Genomic DNA, 19557 nt, shown 5'->3' on the forward strand with positions numbered 1-19557 from the left:
GTTCAAATCATAGAAAGTTAGAGTGTCAGTCCTCTTGTACTTAAGTCGGCATTGTGCCTTTTGAATTCAATTCCGACTCAATTTCTGTGCTTCATCGTCAATAAGAAGGTCCAAGGGAAACAGTAAACCTGAAGTGAAGCATAGGAATCTAAAACTGGACTCACAGGAGAGGTTTAAATCATTGAAAGTTAGAGTGTCTGTGCTCTTGTACTTAAGTCGGCATTCTGCCTTTTGTATTAAATTCGGATGCAATTTCTGTGTTTCATCGTCAATAAGAAGGTCCAAGGGAAACAGTAAACCAGAAGTGAAGCATCGGAATCTAAAACCGGACTCACAGGAGAGGTTCAAATCGTGGAAAGTTATAGTGCCAGTCCTCTTGTACTTAAGTCGGCATTTTGCCTTTTGAAATTAATTCCAATGCAATATCTGTGCCTCATCGTCAATAAGTAGGTCCAAGGTATTCAGTAAACCTGAAGTGAAGCATCGGAATCTAAAACTGGACTCACAGGTGAGGTTCAAATAATAGAAAGTTAGATTGTCAGTTTTCTTGTACTTAAGTATGCTTTGTGCCTTTTAAATTTAATTCCGTTGCAATTTCTATGCTTCATCGTCAATAAGAAGGTCAAGGTAAATGGTAAACCGGAAGTGAAGCATCAGAATCTAAAATTGGACTTACAAGAGAGGTTCAAATGATAGAATGTTAGAGTGTCAGTCCTCATGTACTTAAGTCGGCATTGTGCCTTTTGTATTATATTCGGATGCAATTTCTGTGTTTCATCGTCAATAAGAAGGTCCGAGGGATACAGTAAACCTGAAGTGAAGCATCGGAATGTAAACCTGGACTCACAGCAGAGGTTCAAATCGTAGAAAGTTACAGTGTCAGTCCTCTTGTACTTAAGTCGGCATTGTGCCTTTTGTATTAAATTCGGATGCAATTTCTGTGTTTCATCGTCAATAAGAAGTTCCAAGGTATACAGTAAACGTGAAGTGAAGCATCGGAATCTAAAACTAGACTCCCAGGACAGGTTCAAATCACAGAAAGTTAGAGTGTCCGTCCTCTTGAACTTAAGTCGGCATTGTGCCTTTTGAATTTAATTCGGATGCAATTTCTGTGTTTCATCGTCAATAAGAAGGTCCAAGGGATACAGTAAACCTGAAGTGAAGCATCGGAATGTAAGACTGGACTCACAGGAGAGGTTCAAATCATAGACAGTTAGAGTGTCTATCCTCTTGTACTTAAGTCGGCATTGTGCCTTTTGTATATAATTCGGATGCAATTTGTGTGCTTCATCGTCAATAAGAAGGTCCAAGGTATACAGTAAACCTGAAGTGAAGCATCGGAATCTAAAACTGGACCCACAGCAGAGGTTGAAATCATAGAAAGTTAGAGTGTCAGTCCTCTTATACTTGAGTCGGCATTGTTCCTTTTGAATTTAATTCTGATGCAATTTCTGTGTTTCATCGTCAATACGAAGGTCCAAGGGATACAGTAAACCTGAAGTGAAGCATCGGAATCTAAAACTGGACTCACAGGAGAGGTTCAAATTATAGAAAGTTAGAGTGTCAGTCCTCTTGCACTTAAGTCGGCATTGTGCCTTTTGAATTTAATTCCGACTCAATTTCTGTGCTTCATCGTCAATAAGAATGTCTAAGGTATACAGTAAACCTGAAGTGAAGCATCGGAATCTAAAACTGGACTCACAGGAGAGTTTCAAATCATAGAAAGATAGAGTTTCAGTCCTCTTGTACTTAAGTCGGCACTGTGCCTTTTGTATTGAATTCGGATGCAATTTCTGTGTTTCATCGTCAATAAAATGGTCCAAGGGATACAGTAAACCTGAAGTGAAGCATCTTAATCTAAAACTAGACTCACAGGAGCTGTTCAAATCATAGAAAGTTAGAGTGTCAGTCCTCTTGTACTTAAGTCGGCACTGTGCCTTGTATATTGAATTCGGATGCAATTTCTGTGTTTCATCGTCAATAACAAGGTCCAAGGGATACAGTAAACCTGAAGTGAAGCATCGGAATGTAAAACTGGACTCACCGGAGATGTTCAAATCATAGAAAGTTGGAGTGTCAGACCTCTTGTACGTAAGTCGGCATTGGGCCTTTTGAATTTAATTCCGATGCAATTTCTGTGCTTCATCGTCAATAAGAAGGTCCAAGGTATACAGTAAACGGGAAGTGAAGCATCGGAATCTAAAACTTGACTCACATGACAATTTCAAATCATAGAAAGTTAGAGTGTTAGTCCTCTTGTACTTAAGTCGGCATTGTGCCTTTTCAATTTAATTCCGATGCAATATCTGTGTTTCATCGTCAACGAGAAGGTCCAAGGGATACAGTAAACCTGAAGTAAAGCATCTTAATCTAAAACTGGACTCACAGGAGCGGTTCAAATCATAGAAAGTTAGAGTGTCAGTCCTCTTGTACTTAAGTCGGCATTGTGCCTTTTGAATTCAATTCCGACTCAATTTCTGTGCTTCATCGTCAATAAGAAGGTCCAAGGGAAACAGTAAACCTGAAGTGAAACATCGGAATCTAAAACTGGACTCACAGGAGAGGTTTAAATCATTGAAAGTTAGAGTGTCTGTGCTCTTGTACTTAAGAAGGCATTCTGTCTTTTGTATTAAATTCGGATGCAATTTCCGTGTTTCATCGTCAATAAGAAGTTCCAAGGTATACAGTAAACGTGAAGTGAAGCATCGGAATCTAAAACTGGACTCCCAGGAGAGGTTCAAATCACAGAAAGTTAGAGTGTCCGTCCTCTTGAACTTAAGTCGGCATTGTGCCTTTTGAATTTAATTCGGATGCAATTTCTGTGTTTCATCGTCAATAAGAAGGTCCAAGGGATACAGTAAACCTGCAGTGAAGCATCGGAATGTAAAACTGGACTCACAGGAGAGGTTCAAATCATAGAAAGTTAGAGTGTCTATCCTCTTGTACTTAAGTCGGCATTGTGCCTTTTGTATATAATTCGGATGCAATTTGTGTGCTTCATCGTCAATAAGAAGGTCCAAGGTATACAGTAAACCTGAAGTGAAGCATCGGAATCTAAAACTGGACTCACAGGAGAGGTTGAAATCATAGAAAGTTAGAGTGTCAGTCCTCTTATACTTGAGTCGGCATTGTTCCTTTTGAATTTAATTCTGATGCAATTTCTGTGTTTCATCGTCAATACGAAGGTCCAAGGGATACAGTAAACCTGAGGTGAAGCATCGGAATCTAAAACTGGACTCACAGGAGAGGTTCAAATTATAGAAAGTTAGAGTGTCAGTCCTCTTGCACTTAAGTCGGCATTGTGCCTTTTGAATTTAATTCAGACTCAATTTCTGTGCTTCATCGTCAATAAGAAGGTCTAAGGTATACAGTACACCTGAAGTGAAGCATCGGAATCTTATACTGGACTCACAGGAGAGTTTCAAATCATAGAAAGATAGAGTGTCAGTCCTCTTGTACTTAAGTCGGCACTGTGCCTTTTGTATTGAATTCGGATGCAATTTCTGTGTTTCATCGTCAATAAAATGGTCCAAGGGATACAGTAAACCTGAAGTGAAGCATCTTAATCTAAAACTGGACTCACAGGAGCAGTTCAAATCATAGAAAGTTAGAGTGTCAGTCCTCTTGTACTTAAGTCGGCACTGTGCCTTTTATATTGAATTCGGATGCAATTTCTGTGTTTCATCGTCAATAAGTAGGTCCAAGGGATACAGTAAACCTGAAGTGAAGCATCGGAATGTAAAACTGGACTCACCAGAGATGTTCAAATCATAGAAAGTTGGAGTGTCAGTCCTCTTGTACGTAAGTCGGCATTGGGCCTTTTGAATTTAATTCCGATGCAATATCTGTGCTTCATCGACAATAAGAAGGTCCAAGGTATACAGTAAACGGGAAGTGAAGCATCGGAATCTAAAACTTGACTCACATGACAATTTCAAATCATAGAAAGTTAGAGTGTCAGTCGTCTTGTACTTAAGTCGGCATTGTGCCTTTTCAATTTAATTCCGATGCAATATCTGTGTTTCATCGTCAACGAGAAGGTCCAAGGGATACAGTAAACCTGAAGTGAAGCATCTTAATCTAAAACTGGACTCACAGGAGCGGTTCAAATCATAGAAAGTTAGAGTGTCAGTCCTCTTGTACTTATGTCGGCATTGTGCCTTTTGAATTCAATTCCGACTCAGTTTCTGTGCTTCATCGTCAATAAGAAGGTCCAAGGGAAACAATAAACCTGAAGTGAAGCATCGGAATCTAAAACTGGACTCACAAGAGAGGTTTAAATCATTGAAAGTTAGAGTGTCTGTGCTCTTGTACTTAAGTCGGCATTCTGCCTTTTGTATTAAATTCGGATGCAATTTCTGTGTTTCATCGTCAATAAGAAGGTCCAAGGGATACAGTAAACCAGAAGTGAAGCATCGGAATCTAAAACCGGACTCACAGGAGAGGTTCAAATCGTAGAAAGTTATAGTGTCAGTCCTCTTGTACTTAAGTCGGCATTTTGCCTTTTGAAATTAATTCCAATGCAATATCTGTGCCTCATCGTCAATAAGAAGGTCCAAGGTATACAGTAAACCTGAAGTGAAGCATCGGAATCTAAAACTGGACTCACAGGTGAGGTTCAAATAATAGAAGTTAGATTGTCAGTTTTCTTGTACTTAAGTATGCTTTGTGCCTTTTAAATTTAATTCCGTTGCAATTTCTATGCTTCATCGTCAATAAGAAGGTCAAGGTAAATGGTAAACCGGAAGTGAAGCATCAGAATCTAAAATTGGACTTACAAGAGAGGTTCAAATGATAGAATGTTAGAGTGTCAGTCCTCATGTACTTAAGTCGGCATTGTGCCTTTTGTATTAAATTCGGATGCAATTTCTGTGTTTCATCGTCAATAAGAAGGTCCGAGGGATACAGTAAACCTGAAGTGAAGCATCGGAATGTAAAACTGGACTCACAGCAGAGGTTCAAATCGTAGAAAGTTACAGTGTCAGTCCTCTTGTACTTAAGTCGGCATTGTGCCTTTTGTATTAAATTCGGATGCAATTTCTGTGTTTCATCGTCAATAAGAAGTTCCAAGGTATACAGTAAACGTGAAGTGAAGCATCGGAATCTAAAACTGGACTCCCAGGAGAGGTTCAAATCACAGAAAGTTAGAGTGTCCGTCCTCTTGAACTTAAGTCGGCATTGTGCCTTTTGAATTTAATTCGGATGCAATTTCTGTGTTTCATCGTCAATAAGAAGGTCCAAGGTATACAGTAAACCTGAAGTGAAGCATCGGAATCTAAAACTGGACTCACAGGAGAGGTTGAAATCATAGAAAGTTAGAGTGTCAGTCCTCTTATACTTGAGTCGGCATTGTTCCTTTTGAATTTAATTCTGATGCAATTTCTGTGTTTCATCGTCAATACGAAGGTCCAAGGGATACAGTAAACCTGAAGTGAAGCATCGGAATCTAAAACTGGACTCACAGGAGAGGTTCAAATTATAGAAAGTTAGAGTGTCAGTCCTCTTGCACTTAAGTCGGCATTGTGCCTTTTGAATTTAATTCCGACTCAATTTCTGTGCTTCATCGTCAATAAGAAGGTCTAAGGTATACAGTAAACCTGAAGTGAAGCATCGGAATCTAAAACTGGACTCACAGGAAAGTTTCAAATCATAGAAAGATAGAGTGTCAGTCCTCTTGTACTTAAGTCGGCACTGTGCCTTTTGTATTGAATTCGGATGCAATTTCTGTGTTTCATCGTCAATAAGAGGGTCCAAGGGATACAGTAAACCTGAAGTGAAGCATCGGAATGTAAAACTGGACCCACAGGAGAGGTTCAAATCATAGAAAGTTAGAGTGTCAGTCCTCTTGTACGTTAGTCGGCATTGTGCCTTTTCAATTTAATTCCGATGCAATTTCTGTGCTTCATCGTCTATAAGAAGGTCCAAGGTATACAGTAAACGTGAAGTGAAGCATCGGAATCTAAAACTGGACTCACAGACGTAGTTCAAATCATAGAAAGTAAGAGTGTCAGTCCTCTTGTACTTCAGTCAGCATTGTGCTTTTTGAATTTAATTCCGATGAAATTTCTGTGTTTCATCGTCAATAAGAAGGTCCAAGGGGTACAGTAAACCTGAAGTGAAGCATCTTAATGTAAAACTGGATTCACAGGAGCGGTTCAAATCATAGAAAGTTAGAGTGTCAGTTCTGTTGTACTTCAGTCGGCATTGTGCCTTTTGAATTCAATTCCGACTCAATTTCTGTGCTTCATCGTCAATAAGGGGATCCATGGTATACAGTAAACCTGAAGTGAAGCATCGGAATCTAATACTGGGCACCCAGGAGAGGTTCAAATCATAGAAATTTAGAGTGTCAGTCCTCTTGTACTTGAGTCGGCATTGTGCCTGTTGTATTAAATACGGATGCAATATCTGTGTTTCATCGTCAATAAGAAGGTCCAAGGGATACTGTAAACCTGAAGTGAAGCATCGGAATCTCAAACCGGACTCACAGGAAAGGTTCAAATCATAGACAGTTAGAGGGTCACTCCTCTTGTACTTAAGTCGGCATTGTGCCTATGAATTTAATTCCGATGCAATTTCTGTGTTTTATCGTCAATAAGAAGGTCCAAGGTATACAGTAAACCTGAAGTGAAGCATCGGAATCTAAAACTGGACTCACAGGAGAGGTTCAAATAATAGAAAGTAAGAGTGTCAGTCCTCTTGTACTTAAATATGCTTTTTGCCTTTTCAATTTAATTCCGTCGCAATTTCTATGCTTCATCGTCAATAAGAAGGTCGAAGGTATACAGTAAACCTGAAGTACAGCATCGGAATCTAAAACTGGACTCACAGGAGAGGTTCAAATCATAGAAAGTTTGTGTGTCAGTCCTCTTGTTCTTAAGTCGGCATTGTGCGTTTTGTACTAAATTCGAATGCAATTTCTGTGTTTCTTCGTCAATAAGAAGGTCCAAGGTATACAGTAAACGTGAAGTGAAGCATCGGAATCTAAAACTGGACTCACAGGAGAGGTTCAAATTATAGAAAGTTAGAGTGTCAGTCCTCTTGTACTTAAGTCGGCATTGTGCCTTTTAAATTAAATTCCGATGGAATTTCTGTGTTTCATCGTCAATAAGAAGGTCCAATGGATACAGTAAACCTGAAGTGAAGCATCGGAATCTAAAACTGGACTCACAGGAGAGGTTAAATTCATAGAAAGTTAGAGTGTCAGTTCTCTTGTACTTAAGTCGGCATTGTGCCTTTTCAAATTAATTCCGACGCAATTTCTGTGCTTCATCGTCAATAAGAAGGTAAAGGTATACAGTAAACTTGAAGTGAAGCATCGGAATCTAAAACTGGAGTCACAGGAGAGGTTCAAATCATAGAAAGTTTGAGTGTCAGTCCTCCTGTACTTAAGTCGGCATTGTGCCTTTTAAATTTAATTCCAACGCAGTTTCTGTGCTTCATCGTCAATAAGAAGGTCCAACGGATAAAGTAAAAATGAAGTGAAGCATCGTTATGTAAAACTGGACTCACAATAGAGATTCAAATCATAGAAAGTTAGAGTGTCAGTCCTCTTGTTCGAAAGTCGGCTTTGTTCCTTTTGAATTTAATTCCGATGCAATTTCTGTGCTTCATCGTCAATAAGATGGTCCAAGGTATACAGTAAACGTGAAGTGAAGCATCGGAATCTAAAACTGGATTCACAGGAGAGGTTCAAATAACAGAAAGTTAGAGTGTCAGTCCGCTTGTACTTAAGTCGGCAATTTGCATTTTGTATTAAATTCGGATCCAATATCTGTGTTTCATCGTCAATAAGAAGTTCCAAGGGATACAGTAAACCTGAAGTGAAGCATCGGAATGTAAAACTGGACTCACAGGAGATGATCAAATCATAGAAAGTTAGAGTGTCCGTCCTCTCGTACTTAAGTCGGCATTGTGCCTTTTGAATTTAATTCCGATGTAATTTCTGTGCTTCATCGTCAATAAGAAGGTCAAAGGTATACAGTAAACCTGAAGTGAAGTATCGGAATCTAAAACTGGACTCACAGGAGAGGTTCAAATCCTAGAAAGTTAGAGTGGCAGTCCTCTTGTACTTAAGTCGGCTTTTTGCATTTTGAATTTAATTCCGACGCAATTTCTGTGCTTCATCGTCAATAAGAAGTTCCAAGGTATACAGTAAACCGGAAGTGAAGCATCGGAATCTAAAACTGGACTCACAGAAAACGTTCAAATCTTAGAAAGTTAGAGTGTCAGTCCTCTTGTACTTAAGTCGGCATTATGCCTTTTGTATTAAATTCAGATGAAATTTCAGTGCTTCATCGTCAATAAGAAGGTCCAAGGTATACAGGAAACGTGAAGTGAAGCATCGGAATCTAAAAGTGGACTCACAGGAGAGGTTCATATCATAGAAAGTTAGAGTGCCAGGCCTCTTGCACTTAAGTCGGCATTGTGCCTTTTGAATTTAATTCCCATGCAATTTTTTGTGTTTCATCGTCAATAAGAAGGTCCAAGGGATAAAGTAAACGTGAAGTGTAGCATCGGAATCTAAAACTGGACTCACAGGAGAGGTTCAAATCATAGAAAGTTAGAGTGTCAGTCCTCTTGTACTTAAGTCGGCATTGTGCCTTTTCAATTTATTCCGACGCAATTTCTGGGCTTCATCGTCAATAAGAAGGTAAAGGTATACAGTAAACATGAAGTGAAGCAACGTAATCTAAAACTGGACTCACTGGAGAGGTTCAAATCATAGAAAGTTATAGTGTCAGTCCCCTTGTGCTTAAGTCGGCATCGTTGTTTCTGAATTTAACTCCTCCGAAATTTCTGTGCTTCATCGTCAATAAGAAAGTCCAAGGGATACAGTAAACCTGAAGTGTAGCATCGGAAACTAAAACTGGTCTCACAGGAGAGGTTCAAATCATAGTAAGTTAGAGTGTCAGTCCTCTTGTACTTAAGTCTGCAGTGTGCCTTTTGAATTTAATTCCTACGCAATTTCTGTGCTTAATCGTCAATGAGAAGGTCTAAGGTATACAGTAAACCTGAAGTGAAGCATCGGAATCTAAAACTGGACTCAGAGGAGAGTTTCAAATCATAGAAAGATAGAGTGTCAGTCCTCTTGTACTTAAGTCGGCACTGTGCCTTTTGTATTGAATTCGGATGCAATTTCTGTGTTTCATCGTCAATAAGAGGGTCCAAGGGATACAGTAAACCTGAAGTGAAGCATCGGAATGTAAAACTGGACTCACAGGAGAGGTTCAAATCATAGAAAGTTAGAGTGTCAGTCCTCTTGTACGTTAGTCGGCATTGTGCCTTTTCAATTTAATTCCGATGCAATTTCTGTGCTTCATCGTCTATAAGAAGGTCCAAGGTATACAGTAAACGTGAAGTGAAGCATCGGAATCTAAAACTGGACTCACAGACGTAGTTCAAATCATAGAAAGTAAGAGTGTCAGTCCTCTTGTACTTCAGTCAGCATTATGCTTTTTGAATTTAATTCCGATGAAATTTCTGTGTTTCATCGTCAATAAGAAGGTCCAAGGGATACAGTAAAAATGAAGTGAAGCACCTTAATCTAAAACTGGACTCACAGGAGCGGTTCAAATCATAGAAAGTTAGAGTGTCAGTTCTGTTGTACTTCAGTCGGCATTGTGCCTTTTGAATTCAATTCCGACTCAATTTCTGTGCTTCATCGTCAATAAGGGGGTCCATGGTATACAGTAAACCTGAAGTGAAGCATCGGAATCTAATACTGGGCTCCCAGGAGAGGTTCAAATCATAGAAATTTAGAGTGTCAGTCCTCTTGTACTTGAGTCGGCATTGTGCCTGTTGTATTAAATACGGATGCAATATCTGTGTTTCATCGTCAATAAGAAGGTCCAAGGTATACAGTAAACCTGAAGTGAAGCATCGGAATCTAAAACTGGACTCACAGGAGAGGTTCAAATAATAGAAAGTAAGAGTGTCAGTCCTCTTGTACTTAAATATGCTTTTTGCCTTTTCAATTTAATTCCGTCGCAATTTCTATGCTTCATCGTCAATAAGAAGATCAAGGTAAACGGTAAACCGGAAGTGAGGCATCGGAATCTAAAACCGGACTTACAGGAGAGGTTCAAATCATAGAATGTTAGAGTATCAGTCCTCTTGTACTTAAGTCGGCATTGTGCCTTTTGTACTGAATTCGTATGCAATTTCTGTGTTTCATCGTCAATGAGAAGGTCCAAGGGATACAGTAAACCTGAAGTGAAGCATCGGAATGTAAACCTGGACTCACAGGAGAGGTTCAAATCATAGAAAGTTAGAGTGTCAGTCCTCTTGTACTTAAGTCGGCATTGTGCCTTTTGAATTTAATTCCGACGCAATTTCTGTGTTTCATCGGCAATAAGACGGTCCAAGGCATACAGTAAACCTGAAGTGAAGCATCGGAATCTAAACCTGGACCCACAGGAGAGGTTCAAATCATAGAAAGTTATAGTGTCAGTCCTCTTGTACATAAGTTGGCATCGTGCCTTCTGAATTTAACTCCGACGCAATTTCTGTGCTTCATCGTCAATTAGAAGGTAAAGGTATACAGTAAACCCGAAGTGACCCATCGGAATCTAAAACTGGCTCACAGGAGAGGTTCAAATCATAGAAAGTTAGAGTGTCAGTCCTCTTGTACTTAAGTCGGCATTGTGCCTTTTGAATTTAATTCTGATGCAATTTCGGTGTTTTATCGTCAATAAGAAGGTCGAAGGTATACAGTAAACCTGAAGTACAGCATCGGAATCTAAAACTGGACTCACAGGAGAGGTTCAAATCATAGAAAGTTTGTGTGTCAGTCCTCTTGTTCTTAAGTCGGCATTGTGCCTTTTGTACTAAATTCGGATGCAATTTCTGTGTTTCTTTGTCAATAAGAAGGTCCAAAGTATACAGTAAACGTGAAGTGAAGCATCGGAATCTAAAACTGGACTCACAGGAGAGGTTCAAATTATAGAAAGTTAGAGTGTCAGTCCTCTTGTACTTAAGTCGGCATTGTGCCTTTTAAATTAAATTCCGATGGAATTTCTGTGTTTCATCGTCAATAAGAAGGTTCAATGGATACAGTAAACCTGAAGTGAAGCATCGGAATCTAAAACTGGACTCACAGGAGAGGTTAAAATCATAGAAAGTTAGAGTGTCAGTCCTCTTGTACTTAAGTCGGCATTGTGCCTTTTCAAATTAATTCCGACGCAATTTCTGTGCTTCATCGTCAATAAGAAGGTAAAGGTATACAGTAAACTTGAAGTGAAGCATCGGAATCTAAAACTGGAGTCACAGGAGAGGTTCAAATCATAGAAAGTTTGAGTGTCAGTCCTCCTGTACTTAAGTCGGCATTGTGCCTTTTAAATTTAATTCCAACGCGGTTTCTGTGCTTCATCGTCAATAAGAAGGTCCAAGGTATACAGTAAACCTGAAAGGAAGCATCGGAATCTAAAACTCGACTCACAGGAGAGTTTCAAATCATAGAAAGGTAGATTGTCAGTCCTCTTGTACTTAAGTCGGCATTGTGCCTTTTGTATTAAATTCGGATGCAATTTCTGTGTTTCATCGTCAAAAAGAAGGTCCAACGGATAAAGTAAAAATGAAGTGAAGCATCGTAATGTAAAACTGGACTCACAATTGAGATTCAAATAATAGAAAGTTAGAGTGTCAGTCCTCTTGTTCGAAAGTCGGCTTTGTTGCTTTTGAATTTAATTCCCATGCAATTTCTGTGCTTCATCGTCAATAAGATGGTCCAAGGTATACAGTAAACGTGAAGTGAAGCATCGGAATCTAAAACGGGACTCACAGGAGAGGTTCAAATAACAGAAAGTTAGAGTGTCAGTCCGCTTGTACTTAAGTCGGCAATTTGCATTTTGTATTAAATTCGGATCCAATATCTGTGTTTCATCGTCAATAAGAAGTTCCAAGGGATACAGTAAACCTGAAGTGAAGCATCGGAATGTAAAACTGGACTCACAGGAGATGATCAAATCATAGAAAGTTAGAGTGTCCGTCCTCTCGTACTTAAGTCGGCATTGTGCCTTTTGAATTTAATTCCGATGTAATTTCTGTGCTTCATCGTCAATAAGAAGGTCAAAGGTATACAGTAAACCTGAAGTGAAGTATCGGAATCTAAAACTGGACTCACAGGAGAGGTTCAAATCCTAGAAAGTTAGAGTGGCATTCCTCTTGTACTTAAGTCGGCTTTTTGCATTTTGAATTTAATTCCGACGCAATTTCTGTGCTTCATCGTCAATAAGAAGTTCCAAGGTATACAGTAAACCGGAAGTGAAGCATCGGAATCTAAAACTGGACTCACAGAAAACGTTCAAATCTTAGAAAGTTAGAGTGTCAGTCCTCTTGTACTTAAGTCGGCATTATGCCTTTTGTATTAAATACAGATGCAATTTCAGTGCTTCATCGTCAATAAGAAGGTCCAAGGTATACAGGAAACGTGAAGTGAAGCATCGGAATCTAAAAGTGGACTCACAGGAGAGCTTCATATCATAGAAAGTTAGAGTGCCAGTCCTCTTGTACTTAAGTCGGCATTGTGCCTTTTGAATTTAATTCCCATGGAATTTCTGTGTTTCATCGTCAATAAGAAGGTCCAAGGGATAAAGTAAACGTGAAGTGTAGCATCGGAATCTAAAACTGGACTCACAGGAGAGGTTCAAATCATAGAAAGTTAGAGTGTCAGTCCTCTTGTACTTAAGTCGGCATTGTGCCTTTTCAATTTAATTCCGACGCAATTTCTGGGCTTCATCGTCAATAAGAAGGTAAAGGTATACAGTAAACCTGAAGTGAAGCATCGGAATCTAAAACTGGACTCACTGGAGAGGTTCAAATCATAGAAAGTTATAGTGTCAGTCCTCTTGTGCTTAAGTCGGCATCGTGTTTTCTGAATTTAACTCCGCCGAAATTTCTGTGCTTCATCGTCAATAAGAAGGTCCAAGGGATACAGTAAACCTGAAGTGTAGCATCGGAAACTAAAACTGGTCTCACAGGAGAGGTTCAAATCATAGTAAGTTAGAGTGTCAGTCCTCTTGTACTTAAGTCTGCAGTGTGCCTTTTGAATTTAATTCCTATGCAATTTCTGTGCTTAATCGTCAATAAGAAGGTAAAGGTATACAGTAAACCTGAAGTGAGGCATCGGAATCTAAAACTGGACTCACAGGAGAGGTTCAAATCACAGAAAGTTAGAGTGTCCGTCCTCTTGTACTTAAGTCGGCATTGTGCCTTTAGACTTTAATTCCGATGCAATTTCTGTGCTTCATCGTCAATAAGAAGGTCCAAGGTATACAGTATACCTGAAGTGAAGCATCGAAATCGAAAATCGGACTCACAGGAGAGGCTAAAATCATAGAAAGTTAGAGTGTCAGTCCTCTTGTACTTAAGTCGGTATTGTGCCTTTTGTATTAAATTCGGATGCAATTTCTGTGCTTCATCATCAATACGAAGGTCCAAGGTATACAGTAAACCTGAAGTGAGGCATCGGAATATATAACTGGACTCACAGGAGAGTTTCAAATCATAGAAAGTTAGAGTGTCAGTCCTCTTGTACGTAAGTCGGCTTTGTGCATTTTGAATTTAATTCCAATGCAATTTCTGTGCTTCATTGTCAATAAGATGGTCCAAGGTATACAGTAAACGTGAATTGAAGCATCGGAATCTAAAAGTGGACTCACATGAGAGGTTCCAATCTAAGAAAGTTAGAGTGTCAGTCCTCTTGTACTTAAGTCGGCATTGTGCCTTTTGTATAAAATTGGGATCCAATATCTGTGTTACATCGTCAATAAGAAGGTCCAAGGGATACAGTAAACCTGAAGTGAAACATCGGAATGTAAAACTGGACTCACAGGAGATGATCAAATCATAGAAAGTTAGAGTGTCAGTTCTCTTGTACTTAAGTCGGCATTGTGCCTTTAGACTTTAATTCCGATGCAATTTCTGTGCTTCATCGTCAATAAGAAGGTCCACGGTATACAGTAAACCTGAAGTGAAGCATCGGAATCTAAAACTGGACTCACAGGAGAGTTTCAAATCATAGAAAGTTAGAGCGTCAGTCCTCTTGTACTTAAGCCGGCATTGTGCCTTTTGAATTTAATTCCGACGCAATTTCTGTGCTTCATCGTCGATAAGAAGGTTCAAGGGATACAGTAAACCTGAAGTGAAGCATCGGAATCTAAAACTGGACTCACAGGAGAGGTTCAAATCATAGAAAGTTACAGTGTCAGTCCTCTTGTACTTAAGTCGGCATTGTGCCTTTTCAATTTAATTCCGACGCAATTTCTGGGTTTCATCGTCAATAAGAAGGTAAAGGTATACAGTAAACCTGAAGTGAAGCATCGAAATCTAAAATCGGACTCACAGGAGAGGTTAAAATCATAGAACGTTAAAGTGTCAGTCCTCTTGTACTTAAGACGGTATTGTGCCTTTTGTATTAAATTCGGATGCAATCTGTGCTTCATCGTCAACAAGAAGGTCCAAGGGATACAGTAAACCTGAAGTGAAGCAATGGAATCTAAAACTGGACCCACAGGAGAGGTTCAAATCATAGAAAGTTGGAGTGTCAGTCCTCTTGTACTTAAATCGGCATTGTGCCTTTTCAATTTAATTCCGACGCAATTTCTGGGCTTCATCGTCAATAAGAATGTCCAAGGGATACAGTAAACCTGAAGTGAAGCATCGGAATCTAAAACTGGACTCACAGGAGAGGTTCAAATCGTAGAAAGATAAAGTGTCAGTCCTCTTGTACTTAAGTCGGCATTGTGCCTTTTCAATTTAATTCCGACGCAATTTCTGGACTTCATCGTCAATAAGAAGGTCCAAGGGATACAAGAAACCTGAAGTGAAGCATCGGAATCTAAAACTGGACTCACAGGAGAGGTTCAAATCATAGAAAGTTAGAGTGTCAGTCCTCTTGTACTTAAGTCGGCATTGTGCTTTTTCAATTTAATTCCGACGCAATTTCTGGGCTTCATCGTCAATAAGAAGGTCCAAGGTATACAGTAAACCAGAAGTGAGGCATCGGAATATATAACTGGACTCACAGGAGAGTTTCAAATCATAGAAAGTTAGAGTGTCAGCCCTCTTGCACTTAAGTCGGCATTGTGCCTTTTGTATTAAATTCGGATGCAATTTCTGTGTTTCATCGTCAATAAGAAGGTCCAACGGATACAGTAAACATGAAGTGAAGCATCGGAATGTAAAACTGAACACACAGGAGAGGTTCAAATCATAGAAAGTTAGACTGTCAGTCCTCCTGTACGTAAGTCGGCTTTGTGCCTTTTGAATTTAATTCCGATGCAATTTCTGTGCTTCATTGTCAATAAGATGGTCCAAGGTATACAGTAAACGTGAAGTGAAGCATCGGAATCTAAAACTGGACTCACATGAGAGGTTCCAATCTAAGAAAGTTAGAGGGTCAATCCTCTTGTACCTAAGTCGGCATTGTGCCTTTTGTATTAAATTCGGATCCAATATCTGTGTTTCATCGTCAATAGGAAGGTCCAAGGGATACAGTAAACCTGAAGTCAAACACGGAATGGAAAACTGGACTCACAGGAGATGATCAAATCATAGAAAGTTAGAGTGTCAGTCCTCTTGTACTTAAGTCGGCATTGTGCCTTTAGACTATAATTCCGATGCAATTTCTGTGCTTCATCGTCAATAAGAAGGTCCAAGGGATACAGTAAACCTGAAGTGAAGCATCTGAATCTAAAACTGGACTCACAGGAGAGGTTCAAATCATAGAAAGTTAGAGCGTCAGTCCTCTTGTACTTAAGTCGGCATTGTGGCATTTCAATTTAATTCCGACTCAATTTCTGTGCTTCATCGTCAATAAGAAGGTAAAGGTATACAGTAAACCTGAAGTGAAGCATCGGAATCTAAAATCGGACTCACAGGAGCGGTTAAAATCGTAGAAAGTTAGTGTGTCAGTCCTCTTGTACTTAAGTCGGCATTGTGCCTTTTGAATTTAATTCCGACGCAATTTCTGTCCTTCATCGTCAATAAGAAGGTCCAAGGGATACAGTAAACCTGAAGTGAAGCATCTGAATCTAAAACTGGACTCACAGGAGAGGTTCAAATCATAGAAAGTTAGAGCGTCAGTCCTCTTGTACTTAAGTCGGCATTGTTGCTTTTCAATTTAATTCCGACTCAATTTCTGTGCTTCATCGTCAATAAGAAGGTAAAGGTATACAGTAAAACTGAAGTGAAGCATCGGAATCTAAAATCGGACTCACAGGAGCGGTTAAAATCGTAGAAAGTTAGTGTGTCAGTCCTCTTGTACTTAAGTCGGCATTGTGCCTTTTGAATTTAATTCCGACGCAATTTCTGTCCTTCATCGTCAATAAGAAGGTCCAAGGGATACAGTAAACCTGAAGTGGAGCATCGGAATCTAAAAATGGAGTCACAGGCGAGGTTCTAATCATAGAATGTTAGAGTGTCAGTCCTCTTGTACTTAAGTCGGCATTGAGCTTTTTGAATTTAGTTCCGACGCCATTTCTGTGCTTCATCGTCAATAAGAAGGTCCAAGGTATACAGTAAACCTGAAGTGAGGCATCGGAATATATAACTGGACTCACAGGAGAGTTTCAAATCATAGAAAGTTAGATTGTCAGTTCTCTTGTACTTAAGTCGGCATTGTGCCTTTTGTTTTAAATTCGTATGCAATTTCTGTGTTTCATCGTCAATAAGAAGGGTCAACGGATACAGTGAACATGAAGTGAAGCATCGGAATGTAAAACTGAACACACAGGAGAGATTCAAATCATAGAAAGTTAGAGTGTCAGTCCTCTTGTACGTAAGTCGGCTTTGTGCCTTTTGAATTTAATTCCGATGCAATTTCTGTGCTTCATTGTCAATAAGATGGTCCAAGGTATACAGTAAACGTGAAGTGAAGCATCGGAATCTAAAACTGGACTCACATGAGAGGTTCCAATCTAAGAAAGTTAGAGTGTCAGTCCTCTTGTACTTAAGTCGGCATTGGGCCTTTTGTATTATATTCGGTTCCAATATCTGTGTTTCATCGTCAATAAGAAGGTCCAAGGAGTAAACCTGATGTGAAGCATCGGAATCTAAAACTGGACTCACAGGAGAGGTTCAAATCATAGAAAGTTAGAGAGTCAGTCCTCTTGTACTTAAGTCGGCATTGTGCCTATTGAATTTAATTCCGACGCAATTTCTGTGCTTCATCGTCAATAAGAAGGTGCAAGGGATACAGTAAACCTGAAGTGAAGCATCGGAATCTAAACCTAGACTCACAGGAGAGGTTCAAATCATAGAAAGTTACAGTGTCAGTCCTCTTGTACTGAAGTCGGCATTGTGCCTTTTCAAGTTAATTCCGACGCAATTTCTCTGTTTCATCGTCAATAAGAAGGTAAAGGTATACAGTAAACCTGAAGTGAAGCATCGAAATCTAACATCGGACTCACAGGAGAGGTTAAAATCATAGAAATTTAGAATGTCAGTCCTCTTGTACTTAAGTCGGTATTGTTCCTTTTGTATTAAATTCGGATGCAATTTCTGTGCTTCATCGTCAATAAGAAGGTCCAAGGTATACAGTAAACCTAAAGTGAGGCATCGGAATATATAACTGGACTCACAGGAGAGTTTCAAATCATAGAAAGTTAGAGAGTCAGTCCTCTTGTACTTAAGTCGGCATTGTGCCTTTTGTATTAAATTCGGATGCAATTTCTGTGCTTCATCGTCAATAAGCAGGTCCAAGGGATACAGTAAACCTGAAGTGAAACACGGAATGTAAAACTGGACTCACAGGAGATGATCAAATCATAGAAAGTTAGAGTGTCCGTCCTCTTGTACTTAAGTCGCCATTGTGCCTTTAGACTTTAATTCCGATGCAATTTCTGTGCTTCATCGTCACTAAGAACGTCCAAGGTATACAGTAAACCTTAAGTGAAGCATCGGAATCTAAAATCGGACTCATAGGAGAGGTTAAAATTATAGAAAGTTAGAGTGTCAGTCCTCTTGTACTTAAGTCGGTATTGTGCCTATTGTATTAAATTCGGATGCAATTTATGTGCTTCATCGTCAATAAGAAGGTCCAAGGGATACAGTAAACCTGAAGTGAAACACGGAATGTAAAACTGGACTCACAGGAGATGATCAAATCATAGAAAGTTAGAGTGTCCGTCCTCTTGTACTTAAGTCGGCATTGTGCCTTTAGACTTTAATTCCGATGCAATTTCTGTGCTTCATATTCAATAAGAAGGTCCAAGGTATACAGTAAACCTGAAGTGAAGCATCGAAATCGAAAATCGGACTCACAGGAGAAGTTAAAATCATAGAAAGTTAGCGTGTCAGTCCTCTTGTACTTAAGTCGGTATTGTGCCTTTTGTATTAAATTCGGATGCAATTTCTGTGCTTCATCGTCAATAAGAAGGTCCAAGGTATACAGTAAACCTGAAGTGAGGCATCGGAATATATAACTGGACGCACAGGAGAGTTTCAAATCATAGAACGTTAGAGTGTCAGTCCTCTTGTACTTAAGTCGGCAATGTGCGTTTTGTATTAAATTCGGATGTAATTTCTGTGTTTCATCGTCAATAAGAAGGTCCAAGGGATACAGTAAACCTGAAGTGAAGCATCTGAATCTAAAACTGGACTCACAGGAGAGGTTCAAATCATAGAAAGTTAGAGCGTCAGTCCTCTTGTACTTAAGTCGGCATTGTGGCATTTCAATTTAATTCCGACTCAATTTCTGTGCTTCATCGTCAACAAGAAGGTAAAGGTATACAGTAAACCTGAAGTGAAGCATCTGAATCTAAAACTGGACTCACAGGAGAGGTTCTAATCATAGAAAGTTAGAGTGTCAGTCCTCTTGTACTTAAGTCTGTATTGTGCCTATTGTATTAAATTCGGATGCAATTTATGTGCTTCATCGTCAATAAGAAGGTCCAAGGGATACAGTAAACCTGAAGTGAAACACGGAATGTAAAACTGGACTCACAGGAGATGATCAAATCATAGAAAGTTAGAGTGTCCGTCCTCTTGTACTTAAGTCGGCATTGTGCCTTTAGACTTTAATTCCGATGCAATTTCTGTGCTTCATATTCAATAAGAAGGTCCAAGGTATACAGTAAACCTGAAGTGAAGCATCGAAATCGAAATTCGGACTCACAGGAGAAGTTAAAATCATAGAAAGTTAGCGTGTCAGTCCTCTTGTACTTAAGTCGGTATTGTGCCTTTTGTATTAAATTCGGATGCAATTTCTGTGCTTCATCGTCAATAAGAAGGTCCAAGGTATACAGTAAACCTGAAGTGAGGCATCGGAATATATAACTGGACGCACAGGAGACTTTCAAATCATAGAAAGTTAGAGTGTCAGTCCTCTTGTACTTAAGTCGGCAATGTGCGTTTTGTATTAAATTCGGATGTAATTTCTGTGTTTCATCGTCAATAAGAAGGGTCAACGGATACAGTAAACATGAAGTGAAGCATCGGAATGTGAAACTGAACTCACAGGAGAGGTTCAAATCATAGAAAGTTAGAGTGTCAGTCCTCTTGTACGTCAGTCGGCTTTGTGCCCTTTGAATTTAATTCCGATGCAATTTCTGTGCT

This window comes from Schistocerca serialis, chromosome 10, assembly GCF_023864345.2.
Source record: "Schistocerca serialis cubense isolate TAMUIC-IGC-003099 chromosome 10, iqSchSeri2.2, whole genome shotgun sequence".
NCBI classification, from domain to species: Eukaryota; Metazoa; Arthropoda; class Insecta; order Orthoptera; family Acrididae; genus Schistocerca; species Schistocerca serialis.